The sequence below is a fragment of the Bubalus kerabau genome, chromosome 11, assembly GCF_029407905.1.
Source record: "Bubalus kerabau isolate K-KA32 ecotype Philippines breed swamp buffalo chromosome 11, PCC_UOA_SB_1v2, whole genome shotgun sequence".
In the NCBI taxonomy this organism is placed as follows: Eukaryota; Metazoa; Chordata; class Mammalia; order Artiodactyla; family Bovidae; genus Bubalus; species Bubalus kerabau.
The window spans coordinates 62,535,338-62,549,455 of NC_073634.1; the positions used below are offsets into that span (position 1 = coordinate 62,535,338).

General features: G+C 37.9%; 1 pseudogene; it reads right to left on the reverse strand.

Annotated features, from left to right (window-relative positions):
- Positions 1-11,822: 11,822 nt before the first annotated feature.
- On the reverse strand, positions 11,823-12,649 carry LOC129622670 (craniofacial development protein 2-like; annotated as a pseudogene).
- Positions 12,650-14,118: the final 1,469 nt, after the last annotated feature.

Consider the following 14,118-nt stretch of genomic DNA (forward strand, 5'->3'; position numbering starts at 1 on the left):
TAGATATGAGTACAGTTTATAATAGTTTCACATCGGAACTATAAACATGTCATATTATTTTATTCTGTCAGAAAAGTCTTATCTGCTCAGAAAATATCCAGAACAGGCATTTTTTAATTTTTCAACACAAAGAATGGTAGAAAAAATCAGAATTTCATAGACTTTTCTGATATGGATTGATATTTTGTTGTAAATTATTTCTAAATGTTTATGCTTTTCTCATTTTATGAATTCTCAGTAAAAGCTAAGTATTTAATAAAACAAATGGTGACTACCATTATATGACTAAAGAAAATAGCATGGATTTGCACATAAGAAAGTTTCAGAAAAGGGCATTCATTGAACTAACAGCAAAAATTCAGAATTCCAAAAATTTTGAAGGCATTGAAAACACTAAAATTTTCCAATAGTGAGCAGTTAGCAAAATTTACAAAAAAGTACATGAATACTGTTAAGTATATTTGTATATCAAAGACTCTTTTGTAGTTTAAATACATAAAATGTATTGTGATTTAATTGATTTATTGCTGATGTTATCAATTTGGACATGTTTAATTAAGAGATATTACAAAAATACATAAGTGATATTTTTTTATTTTATTTGAAAACCTAAAACTATACTTGGAGGTGTGCACCTTATACATGTGGGGGGGAGGTGTTTTATTTTCTCTTTTCTATGGATTTTGTTTCTAGTTTGCCCATTCCTTAGTCTTCTCTATCTTTAACTAGAAATAAAAGTCTTAGATTGTGTCATAAATTATTCTGGGACATCTTATTTGGCCTTTAAAATCATTCTGAAGCTGTGATCATTATGATTTTCCTACCACTTGCTTATTATAATTCTCTTACCATTTTTTTGTGTATACTGCAAAGATGAACATCACATTTGCTAAAATCACATTTATTGAAAATCTGTGTGCCTACAGAAGATAAAAACATTAGAAATGTATGTTATCAGTCTTTCTTATATTGATGCTACAAAACTTGAATTGAGGGGAGCAATAATTATCAAAAGATATGTCACTTCTGTGTGGGTGCAATTTTTCTTGCAAAAGTATTGCTCCAAAATAAAATTCTAAACTATGCAAAAATGTCATATAAAACCTCCTGTATTTCATATTTTATTCCTTTTATTCATTTCTAAAATGAAGATCAGCTATGTGTTTTATTTTTATGATGCTTCAGTTTATCAAGCATAATAAAAATCCCAAATGTTTACTAGTCATATTAATATGGACTTTGCAAAGACAAAATATTTAGATGATATATTCCTACAAGGTCATCAGTCATTTTTATGCTACAGTGAAATAATCTTCCTGGTATGTTGCCTGGGAAGTGAACGTTCTTTTAAATCATCATAATTTAGATTTTTCTCCTCCCTCCCTTTGGAATGCATTTTATGTGAGTAACAAAAAATAGTAATGATTTGCATTTTTGTTGAGCACGCAAATCTTATATGTGACACAGGGAAAAAAGAATTCTAATGATTCATCATAATATATTCAGAGAGATATAAATGTCCACCTATTGACTCAGAGAAATCACTGTAAGAGTAAAGATTAGCTTAAAAAAGAAAAACCAGTAAAGAAATATGATCTGTAATGGAACAAATCACTTGGTATTATCAGTGGGAAGGAAAGGGAAAAGAAGTATTTATTGAGCACTTGTGTGACAGATTCATGATTATCAAAATTATGACGCCTGTTATGGAGGAAAGACATCCCTGGTGGCTCAGACGGTAAACCATCTGCCTATAATGCAGGAGACCTGGGTTCGATCCCTGGGTCGGGAAGATCCTCTGGAGAAGGAAATGGCAACCCACTCCAGTACTCTTGCCTGGAAAATACCATGGACGGAGGAGCCTGGTGAGCTACAGTCCATGGGATCGCAATGAATCAAACACGACTGAGCAACTTCACTTTACTTTTTAACTTTCATGGAGGAAAGAAGAAATAAAAATGAATCACTAAAATGACAAAAGTCCTGTAACTGTAGAAATTATACTTTAAAAACTTTACTAATGTAAAAAAATGATAAACACATAAGATCATAGGGTTGGAGAAAGGGAAGTAAAAGTATCAATACACTGATTTTCTGTTCTTTCATAGCAGGAAGTTAATACTGGAAATATTAAAAATGTTGGAAATATTAGACATTTGGGAAACATGGATAAAAGACAAGCTACAATAACTCCAGTTTTTGATGTGCTTCAAAACTCCTCCGCTGATAGAGATGCAGACATAGAGAAGAGACTTGACACAGTGTGGGAAGGAGAGGGTGGAACAAATTGAGAGGGTAGTATTGAAACAATAACATTACCATGTGTAAAGCTGATAGCTAGTGGGAAGTTGCTGTACAACACAGAGAGCTCAAGCCAGTGCTCTGTGACAGGCTAGATGGGTGGGATGGGGTGGGGAGAGGAGGGGAGATTCAAGGAGTCTACTAAATCTGATTCACATTGTTGTATGGCAGAAACCATCATAATTTCATAAAGTAAATACCTTTCAAATATAAAAGAAAAAACCCTCTGCCTCCATTAGCTTCAGAGGGATTATTTGTAAGGAATTTTTAAATTAGAGATACCAAGGGAATATTTCATGCAAAGATGGGCTCGATAAAGGACAGAAATGGTATGGACCTAACAGAAGCAGAAGATATTAAAAGAAGTGGCAAGAATACACAGAAGAACTGTACAAAAAAGATCTTCACGACCCAGATAATCACAATGGTGTGATCACTCATCTAGAGCCAGACTTCCTGGAATGTGAAGTCAAGTGGGCCTTAGAAAGCATCACTATGAACAAAGCTAGTGGAGGTGATGGAATTCCAGTTGAGCTATTTCAAATCCTGAAAGATGATGCTATAAAAGTGCTGCACTCAATAGGCCAGCAAATATGGAAAACTCAGCAGTGGACACAAGACTGGAAAAGGTCAGTTTGCATTCCAATCCCAAAGAAAGGCAATGCCAAAGAATGCTCAAACTACCACACAATTGCACTCATCTCACACACTAGTAAAGTAATGCTCAAAATTCTCCAAGCCAGGCTTCAGCAATACTTGAACCATGAACTTCCTGATGTTCAAGCTGGTTTTAGAAAAGGCAGAGGAACCAGAGATCAAATTGCCAACATCTGCTGGATCATTGAAAAAGCAAGAGAGTTCCAAAAAACATTTATTTCTTCCTTATTGACTATGCCCAAGTCTTTGACTGTGTGGATCACAATAAACTGGAAAATTCTGAAAGAGATGGGAATACCAGACCACCTGACCTGCCTCTTGAGAAACCTATATGTAGGTCAGGAAGCAACAGTTAGAACTGGACATGGAACAACAGACTGGTTTCAAATAGGAAAAGGAGTACGTCAAGGCTGTATATTGTCACCCTGCTTATTTAACTTCTATGCAGAGTACATCAAGAGAAATGCTGGGCTGGAAGAAGCACAAGCTGGAATCAAGATTGCCGGGAGAAATATCAATAATCTCAGATATGCAGATGACACCGCCCTTATGGCAGAAAGTGAAGAGGAACTAAAAAGCCTCTTGAAGAAAGTGAAAGTGGAGAGTGAAAAAGTCGGCTTAAAGCTCAACATTCAGAAAACGAAGATCATGGCATCTGGTCCCATCACTTCATGGGAAATAGATGAGGAAACAGTGGAAACAGTGTCAGACTTTATTTTGGGGGGCTCCAAAATCACTGCAGATGGTGATTGCAGCCATGAAATTAAAAGACGCTTACTCCTTGGAAGGCAAGTTATGACCAACCTAGACAGCATATTCAAAAGCAGAGACATTACTTTGCCAACAAAGGTCTGTCTATTCAAGGCTATGGTTTTTCCAGTGGTCATGTATGGATGTGAGAGTTGGACTGTGAAGAAAGCTGAGCACCAAAGATTTGATACTTTTGAACTGTGGTGTTGGAGAAGACTCTTGAGAGTCCCTTGGACTCCAAGGAGATCCAACCGATCCATTCTAAAGGAGATCAGTCCTGGGTGTTCTTTGGAAGGATTGATGCTAAAGCTGAAACTCCAGTACTTTGGCCACCTCATGCAAAGAGTTGACTCATTAGAAAAGACTCTGATGCTCAGAGGGATTGGGAGCAGGAGGAGAAGGGGACAACAGAGGATGAGATGGCTGGGTGGCATCACCGACTCAATGGACATGAGTTTGAGTGAACTCCAGGAGTTGGTGATGGACAGGGAGGCCTGGCGTGCTGTGATTCACGGGGTCGCAAAGAGTCGGACATGACTGAGTGACTGAACTGAACTGAACTGAACTGATTGCCTCATGAAAAAAGTTTGACCTTAAGTTCTGCAATATCTTCCTTTTTTAATTCAGAATTATTATATCTTTTTATAATCATGCAAAATTTACATATTAAAATATAATATTAATATATATCATTAAATACTGGCAAATATTTTATGACTACTACCTATCCATTGATAGAAATATTTGGACTGATGTTGAACAATTGTTAATAGTTCCTGTTTATGACCCTTATTTTACCTTCTTCATGTTTTTGACTATCAATTGTATTATCATTATTTATATTATCTTATTGATAATCTTATTGCATATCATACTGAAAAACAGTAAAAGGTTAAATAAGTTTTAATTAAATTTAAGTTAGCTCTTACTGGGCTCAAACTCCTAAAATTTCAAGCAAATTCAATCTCTCCTTTATCATAAAGGTATCTGCAGGTTGAGGGAGAAACAAAACACTTTGCAATTGTAATCATTCTAATAAAGACAAAATACAAATTAATAAACCAGGGAAATTACCAAATATACAGGAAACAACTTTAAATAACAAATATAATTGTAAGATCTTGAAATTACTTTGATGCAAGTAATTTTCTCCTTTTTCTTCAAAAAGTGTATGTACCAGGAACATATTTTAAGAAATTTCATTTTTCTTCCTTTTTTTTTTTTTTTGGTATCAGAAAAAAAAATCTAATGTTTTCTAAAGTACTTTCATGCTTTCATTGTGGCAATAAAAAGTTAATATTCAGGAAACATATGTTTTTTTTTATTCTCACCTATTTAACCACCAGAATTTCATTGACCTCAGAGTTTGATATATGTTTTATTCCATGGTTACTATTGGGAGCAAAATATAACATGTAATATTAGAATGACATTTTTTGTATGTTTTCAATATGCCTAGCTAGATATAATGATGCAATCTCTGCAAATTCTTCAGAAGCTGCTTCCAATGCCTTAGTAGAAGAAAGGATTGCTATGAATAGTCAGCTGAATGTATAAAAGGACTTTGAACTTTGGGAGAGGAGTTTTTTGTTGAGCTCCTCTCTGCCGCTTCAACTTGATGTTATTCTGTGCATTTTTCAGACCATTAGAAATTTTCAGCATATTGTGCTGAAAGTAAATTTCAAAAGCCTCTAATGGAGATCACAGGAGACAATCCTTGGAAGTGTAGTGTAAGCATCATAAGAGTCTGGGAAAATCATTAAAAACTACTGATAGCTAGATGAGAAAACATTCCAGCCCCTACAACAAACTATAAGGGAAGTGTAGGAAGAATTATAAAACTAAAAAGACACTAAAGATCTTTTTCCTAAAAACGTGAAAAAAAATTTTTTAAACTACATTAGGATATAATCAGAAAATCTAAGCAAAAAAAGAGAATTTTTAGAGCTATGGTAAGTTCAGTTCAGTTCAGTCACTCAGTCATGTCCGACTCTTTGCGACCCCATGAATCGCAGCACGCCGGGCCTCCCTGTCCATCACCAACTCCTGGAGTTCACTCAGACTCACGTCCATCGAGTCAGTGATGCCATCCAGCCATCTCATCCTCTGTTGTCCCCTTCTCCTCCTGCCCCCAATCCCTCCCAGCATCACAGTCTTTTCCAATGAGTCAACTCTTCACATGAGGTGGCCAAAGTACTGGAGTTTCAGCTTTAGCATCATTCCTTCCAAAGAACACCCAGGACTGATATCCTTCAGAATGGACTGGTTGGATCTCCTTGCAGTCCAAGGGACTCTCAAGAGTCTTCTCCAACACCACAGTTCAAAACCATCAATTCTTCGGCACTCAGCTCTCTTCACAATCCAACTCTCACATCCATACATGACCACAGGAAAAACCGTAGCCTTGACTAGATGGACCTTTGTTGGCATAGTAATGTCTCTGCTTTTCAATATACTACCTAGGTTGGTCATAACTTTCCTTCCAAGGAGTAAACGTCTTTTAATTTCATGGCTGCAGTCACCATCTGCCATGATTTTGGAGTCCAAAAAAATAAAGTCTGACACTGTTTCCACTGTTTCCCCATCTATTTCCCATGAAGTGATGGGACCAGATGCCATGATCTTCGTTTTCTGAATGTTGAGCTTTAAGCCAACTTTGTCACTCTCCTCTTTCACCTTCATCAAGAGGCTTTTTAGTTCCTCTTCACTTTCTGCCATAAGGGTGGTGTCATCTGCATATCTGAGATTATTGATATTTCTCCCGGCATAGTAAAGTGTACTATATTTATATTCAACAAATGTGTGAAACACTTTCTACCTACATTCCTTAATTTAATTTAATACATTTTTTTGTGCTGTCAAATTGGAAAAACTTCAACTGAAGAGTACTGACTGAAAGGATGACATCTTCAGAGTAGATTAACAAAGGATTATCCAGAAGCAACTTGGAAATTAGATTCTGGGTGCATATTTCTGCAAGGGAGCTAGAGGGATGGCAGAATATTTATGTACCTCTCTGTTCATCCTCATAACCATGTCCTCACACCCCTACTGTCTGCTCTTTCTGAGACACAATTGCTCTCCTCTCTTCTGCTTTCTGTTTTTAAATATTTAATTAGAATATATTATTATCTTGTTTTTGTTTGTTTGTTTGTTTGTTGTTCCAATAGTGCTTGATCTTTAAACCTTTGGCATCCAGAAGGACTGGTTAAGAGACTTCTATAAGTGATACCCAGAAAGTTGTGGCATGGAAAAGATAGTGTGTATTGTTGAACAAGTGGCCAAAGATATGGTCAACTGTGGACAATAGGACCAGAAAATGAATAGAAAGGTGATAAATATCTGTGCTCCACCCTAAGCCTCATGCTCTAGGTACGTTTTTTGAATGAGTAAGATTTAAAATGATCACAAGAATTCAACACCTGTCTACCCCTCTGTATTCTACCCCTCTGTAGAATAACGAGTATCCTTTTCCTAATTTGCAAAATGAGTGTAGGGCGTCAAAGGAACTAAGTTTTCTATCAAGGTTTTCAGCTCTATGCACTTTGATGACTGAATATTAACCTATCCTTGGTTTATTTTGACTAAAAACATTGTAAGCTCTTTGAAGACGAATATGATGTATTGTGCATTTTGTTTTCATCACAATGCTTTTAGTATAAGGAACAATGTGGTGGATTCTCAAAAATAATTCTGAAATGGTCATTTAGCTAAATTATCAAACTTGAAAGATCCACACATAGAAAGCAAAACTTTGAATGTTATTTTTGTGTTCAGTTTTATTTAAAAAAATCCCTCTATAGTAATCTGAAAAAAACAAGGAAAAAAAATGCTGCACTTGATCAAGAATGGAAGGAAATCAATTTAAATGAGATTAAAAATAAGGACTGGATTTTATATGTGTTGGTAGTGACCAACAGCTTCTGATAATGAAGATATTAATTGAATCATATGTACATTTTACTATACACATTAAACTGAGAAAATCAAATTAAATTTTAAGAATTCTTAATAAAACTATAAGTACACTTAAATATACTTTTATACATTCCCCAACTTAAAATAGGGATCACAAAGTAATGACATATTTTAACTAAATTCGAATGCAAAAAAAAGTGGGGGAGGAAATAGAATTTATCATCAAAAATCAACTGGCAAGAGTTAAATGAACACCAGCAGCTATCTCATACTGGGGAGTAATAAACAAAGCTGGATAAAGAATGAATCATGTCAGGTTAATCTAATTTCCTTATATCTCAAAATGACTTAGGAGATCAAGGAGGAGCAATAGATTAAATATATCCTGATGTTAACAAGGTTTTCAGTGCTGTTCCATTTAACACCATCAATCATTACCAAACAAGGAAAAATGTGGCGGAGTCTCTCATTTATTAGGAGGGTTGGCAGAAATTTGGAAAATCTTTGACATAATGTCAATAACAGGGTTAAGAGATGTCTATCCTATTCTGCGGTTGTCTAACATGAAGCAGCTGTTATTTAATATAAATCAGTTGTTTTCAATAGATCATATTTTTTAATATTGATAACAGACACCAAGACATTTATTTTTCAGTATAGGCTTACAAATATAAGAAAAATGGAGAATTTTGCTATAACTTCCTCAGCTATTAAAATAAAAATATTGATAGGGATTAGTCAAAGTGCTGCTGTAACAAATCAACCATGTAGAATGCTTATCACAGTGCTTGGCATATAACATTACTTCATTCAAAAATGGTCCCTTTGATAATTTTATTTCCATCAGTGTATAATATGAAGATTTTGACATGTAATTTTGTTTCTAGATATAGCATAGCATGTGCAGACTCAGTCACACAATCATGTCCAATGATTTGTGACCCCATGGACTCTAGCCACCCGGCTCCTCTGTCCATGGAATTTTCCAAGCAAGAATAATCCCTTCCCAAGCCAGGGATTGAACCCATGCCTCTTATGTCTCTTGCAGCATGGCATACTTATCACACATTATTCATTGACCATCTGATGTGAGATGGTTTGATTTTATATGGTCTGGCAAACTCAGAGAGTAGGAAAAACTCAGTACAAATACATTACAAATAAGAGCTCTGATTAAATGTATAAATTTACAATAAATTATTTTTGGCAAGTCTTTCTGTGCCTGCTTCTTTGTCTATCCACATCTACTCTTTTTCCTGCTACTAAACACTTTTCTCATTTCACTACATTCTGTCTCTATGTGGAAATGTATTTCTACAAAGCTGATGGACCAGGACCTTGTCACTGGCCACTGGTACCTGGTGGTCAAGTGGTTAGGATTCAGTGATCTCACTGCCACAACCTGACTTAAATCTCTAGCTGGGAACTGAAATCCTGCTTTAAGCCTCGGAGGCCACCCAAGATCAAATACAGTGCCAAAATGCATAAATTCAAGATTGGTTCAAGATGCGAGAGCAGAAGGACATGCAATCATCTCTTCTGACAGCGCCAAAATCACAAGTAACTGCTGAACGACCACTGACAGGAAGACACTAGAACTACCTAAAAAGATACTCTGCATCCAAAAACAAAGAAGAAGCCACAATGAGATGGTAGAAGGGGTACAATAATGATAAAATTCAATCCCATAACCACCAAGTGGGGAACATGAAAACTGTAGAACCACATAAGTTTTCCCACTAAAGTGAAAGTTCTTAGCCCCATATCAGGCTTCCCACCCTGAGGATATGAAAGGGGAGTAAGAATCCCCAGAGAATCTGACTTCAAAAGCCAGCAGAATGTGATTATGGGACTTCCAGAAAATTGGTGAAAAGAGAGACTCCACACTTGGACACACAAAACGTCTGAGTGCACCAGGACCAAAGGGAAAAGAGCAGTGACCTCACAGAAGACAGAGTCAAACATACTTCCTAGTATTGGAGGGTCTTCTACAGAAGAAAGGGGTGGCTGTGGCTATGCAGGGACAAGGGCACTGGCAGCAGCAGTTCTGGGTAGTACTCACTGGTATGAGCCCTCATGAAGCCGACCCTTATTCCCACCATAAGGCCTGTAGACTCCAGCGACAAGTCAGTTCAGTTCAGTCACTCAGGCATGTCCAACACTTTTCGACCCCATGAATCGCAGCACGCCAGGCCTCCATGTCCATCACCAACCACCAAACTTTACTCAAACTGATATCCATCAGGTCGGTGATGCCATCCAGCCATCTCATCCTCTGTCGACCCTTCTCCTCCTGCACCCAATCTCTCAGAGCATCAGGGTCTTTTCCAATGAGTCAACTCTTTGCATAAGGTGGCCAAAGTATTGGAGTTTCAGCTTAAGCCTCAGTCCTTCCAATGAACACCCAGGACTGACTTCCTTTAGAAAGAATTGGTTGGATCTCCTTGCAGTCCAAGGGACTCTCAAGAGTCTTCTCCAACACCACAGTTCAAAACCATCAATTCTTCGGCACACAGCTTTCTTCACAGGCCAACTCTCACATCCATACATGACCACTGGAAAAACCATAGCCTTGACTAGACGGACCTTTGTTCGCAAAGTAATGTCTCTGCTTTTGAATATACTATCTAGGTTGGTCATAACTTGCCTTCAAAGAAATAAGCATCTTTTAATTTCATGGCTGCAGTCACCATCTGCAGTGATTTTTGGAGCCCCCCAAAATAAAGTCTGACATTGTTTCCACTGTTTCCCCATCTATTTCCCATGAAGTGATGGGACCAGATGCCATGATCTTCGTTTTCTGAATGTTGAGCTTTAAGCCAACTTTGTCACTCTCCTCTTTCACTTTCATTAAGAAGGTTTTTAGTTCCTCTTCACTTTCTGCCACAAGGATGGTGTCATCTGCACAGCTGCGATTATTGATATTTCTCCCGGCAATCTTGATTCCAGCTTGTGCTTCTTCCAGCCCAGCGTTTCTCATGATGTACTCTGCATAGAAGTTAAATAAGCAGGGGGACAATATACAGCCTTGATGTACTCCTTTTCCTATTTGGAACCAGTCTGTTGTTCCATGTCCAGTTCTAACTGTTGCTTCCTGACCTACATATAGGTTTCTCAAGAGGCAGGTCAGGTGGTCTGGTATTCCCATCGCTTTCAGAATTTTCCATAGTTAATTGTGATCCACACAGTCAAAAGCTTTGACATAGTCAATAAAGAAGAAATAGATATTATTCTGGAATTCTCTTGCTTTTTCGATGATCCAGCGGATGTTGGCAATTTGATCTTTGGTTCCTCTGCCTTTTCTAAAACCAGCTTGAACATCTGGAAGTTCACGATTCACATATTGGTGAAGCCTGGCTTGGAGAGTTTTGAGCATTACTTCACTAGCGTGTGAGATGAGTGCAACTGTGCAATAGTTTGAGAATTCTTTGGCATTGCCTTCCTTTGGAATCGGAATGCAAACTGACCTTTTCCAGTACTGTGGCCACTGCTGAGTTTTCCAAATGTGCTGGCATATTGAGTGCAGCACTTTCACAGCATCATCTTTCAGGATTTGGAATAGCTCCACTGGAATTCCATCACCTCTACTAGCTTTGTTCGTAGTGTTGCTTTCTAAGGCCCACTTGACTTCACATTCCAGGATGTCTGGCTCTAGGTGAGTGATCACACAATCGTGATTATCTGGGTCGTGAAGCTCTTGTTTGTACAGTTCTTCTGTGTATTCTTGCCACCTCTTATTAATATCTTCTGCTTCTGTTAGATCCATACCATTTCTGTCCTTTATCGAGCCCATCTTTGCATGAAATGTTCCCTTGGTACGTCTAATTTTCTTGAAGAGATCTCTAGTCTTTCCCATTCTGTTGTTTTCCTCTATTTGTTTGCATTCATCGCTGAGGAAGGCTTTTTTATCTCTCCTTGCTATTCTTTGGATCTCTGCATTCCCATGTTTATATCTTTTCTTTTCTCATTTGCTTTTGGCTTCTCTTCTCTTCACAGCTATTTGTAAAGGCTCCTCAGACAGCCATTTGCTTTTTTGCATTTCTTTTCCTTGGGGACTGTCTTGTTCCCTGTCTCCTGTATGTCACGAACCTCCATCCATAGTTCATCAGGCACTCTATCAGATCTAGTCCCTTAAATCTATTTCTCACTTCCACTGTATAATCATAAGGGATTTGATTTAGGTCACACCTGAATGGTCTAGTGGTTTTCCTCACTTTCTTCAATTTCAGTCTGAATTTGGCAATATGGAGTTCATGATCTGAGCCACAGTCAGCTCCCAGTCTTGTTTAACTGACTGTATAGAGCTTCTCCATCTTTGGCTGCAAAGAACATAATCAATCTGATTTGGGTGTTGACCATCTGGTGATGTCCATGTGTAGAGTCTTCTCTTGTGTTGTTGGAAGAGGGTGTTTGCTATCACCAGTGCATTTTCTTGGCAAAATTCTTTTAGCCTTTGCCCTGCTTCATTCCATACTCCAAAGCCAAATTTGCTTGTTACTCCAGGTGTTTCTTGACTTCCTACTTTTGCATTCCAGTCCCATATAATGAAAAGGACATCTTCTTTGGGTGTTAGTTCTAAAAGGTCTTGCAGGTCTTCATAGAACCGTTCAACTTCAGCTTCTTCAGCATTACTGGTTGGGGCATAGACTTGGATTACTGTGATATTGAATGGTTTGCCTTGGAAACGAACAGAGATCATTCTGTCATTTTTGAGATTGCATGCAAGTCCTGCATTTCAAACTCTTTTGTTGACCATGATGGCTACTCCATTTCTTCTAAGGGATTCCTGCCCACAGTAGTAGATATAATGGTCATCTGAGTTAAATTCACCCATTCCAGTCCCTTTTAGTTTGGTGATTCCTAGAATGTTGACGTTCATTCTTGCCATCTCCTGTTTGACAACTTCTAATTTGCCTTGATTCATGGACCTGATATTCCAGGTTCCTATGCAATATTGCTCTTTACAGCATCAGACCTTGCTTCTATCACCAGTCATATCCACAACTGGGTGTTGTTTTGCTTTGGCTCCATCCCTTCATTCTTTCTGGAGTTATTTATCCACTGATCTCCAGTAGCATATTGGGCACCTCCGTCCAAGGAGCAGCGGCTGCATGGGCACGGGAGGGCCAAGAGGAGCTACTCCGCATTCAAGGTCAGGAGGGGCAACCTCGTCCAAGGTAAGGAGCAGAGGCTGTACTTTGCTGGAGCAGCTGTGAAGAGATACCCAACGTCCAAGGTAAGAGAAACCCAAGTAAGACAGTAGCTGTTGCAAGAGGGTATCAGAGGGCAGACACACTGAAACCATAATCACAGAAAACTAGCCAATGTAATCACACGGACCACAGCCTTGTCTAACTCAATGAAACTAAGCCATGCCGTGTGGGGCCATTCAAGACGGACGGGTCATGGTGGAGAGGTCTGACAGAATGTGGTCCACTGGAGAAGGGAATGGCAAACCACTTCAGGATTCTTGCCTTGAGAACCCCATGAACAGTATGAAAAGTGACAGGTCACTTGGGGCTAAACAACTAACAGGGAGGGAACACAGACCTGTTAGTTGTTTAGCCTGAGGTGACCCATTAGCAGAAAAGTAGATTAAAGTTTTACTGAACATGGTTCTGCCCACCAGAGCAAGACTCAGCTCTACCCACCAAAAATCCCTTTAAGAAGCTTGCACAAGCCTCTTAGATAGCCTCATCCACTAGAGGGCAGACAGTATAAACAAGAAGAATTGCAACCCTTGCAGCCTGAAGAATGAAAGTCACAATCACAGTATGTTAGGTAAAATGAAAAGGCAGAGGATTAAGTCTGAGATGAAAGAACAGCATAAAATCCCAGAAAAACAATTAAATGAAGTGGATATAGACAACCATCCAGAAAAACATTTGAGAGTAATAACAGTGAAGATGATCCAGGATCTAAGAAAAAGAATGGAGGAAAGGATCTAGAGAACATAAGTAATGTTTAATAAAGACCTAGAAGAACTAAAGAACAAACAAATAGAGATGAAAAACTCAAATGAAAATATACACTGAAAGAATTAATAGCAGAATAACTGAAGAAAAAGAACGAATAAATAGCCTAAGATGCAGAATGGTGGAAACACTACTAAGGAATAGAACAAAGAAAAATGAATGAAAAGTAATGGGGAGGGAGGAGGGCGGGGGGTTCGGGATGGGGAACACATGTATACCTGTGGCGGATTCATTTTGATATTTGGCAAAACTAATCCAGTTATGTAAAGTTTAAAAATAAAATAAAATTTAAAAAAAAAAAAGAAGAGTAATGAAGACAGAATAAGAGAACTCTGGAAAACATTGCATATACTGACATTTGCAATTTAGGAATCCTGGAAGAGGAAGAGAGAGAGAAAGGACCCAAGGAAATACTTGCAGAGATAATAGCTAAAAATTTCCCTAACATGGTAAGGAAATATTCAACAGAAAGAGCAGAAGGTCCAAGGCAAAATAAACTGAATGATAAACAAACTAA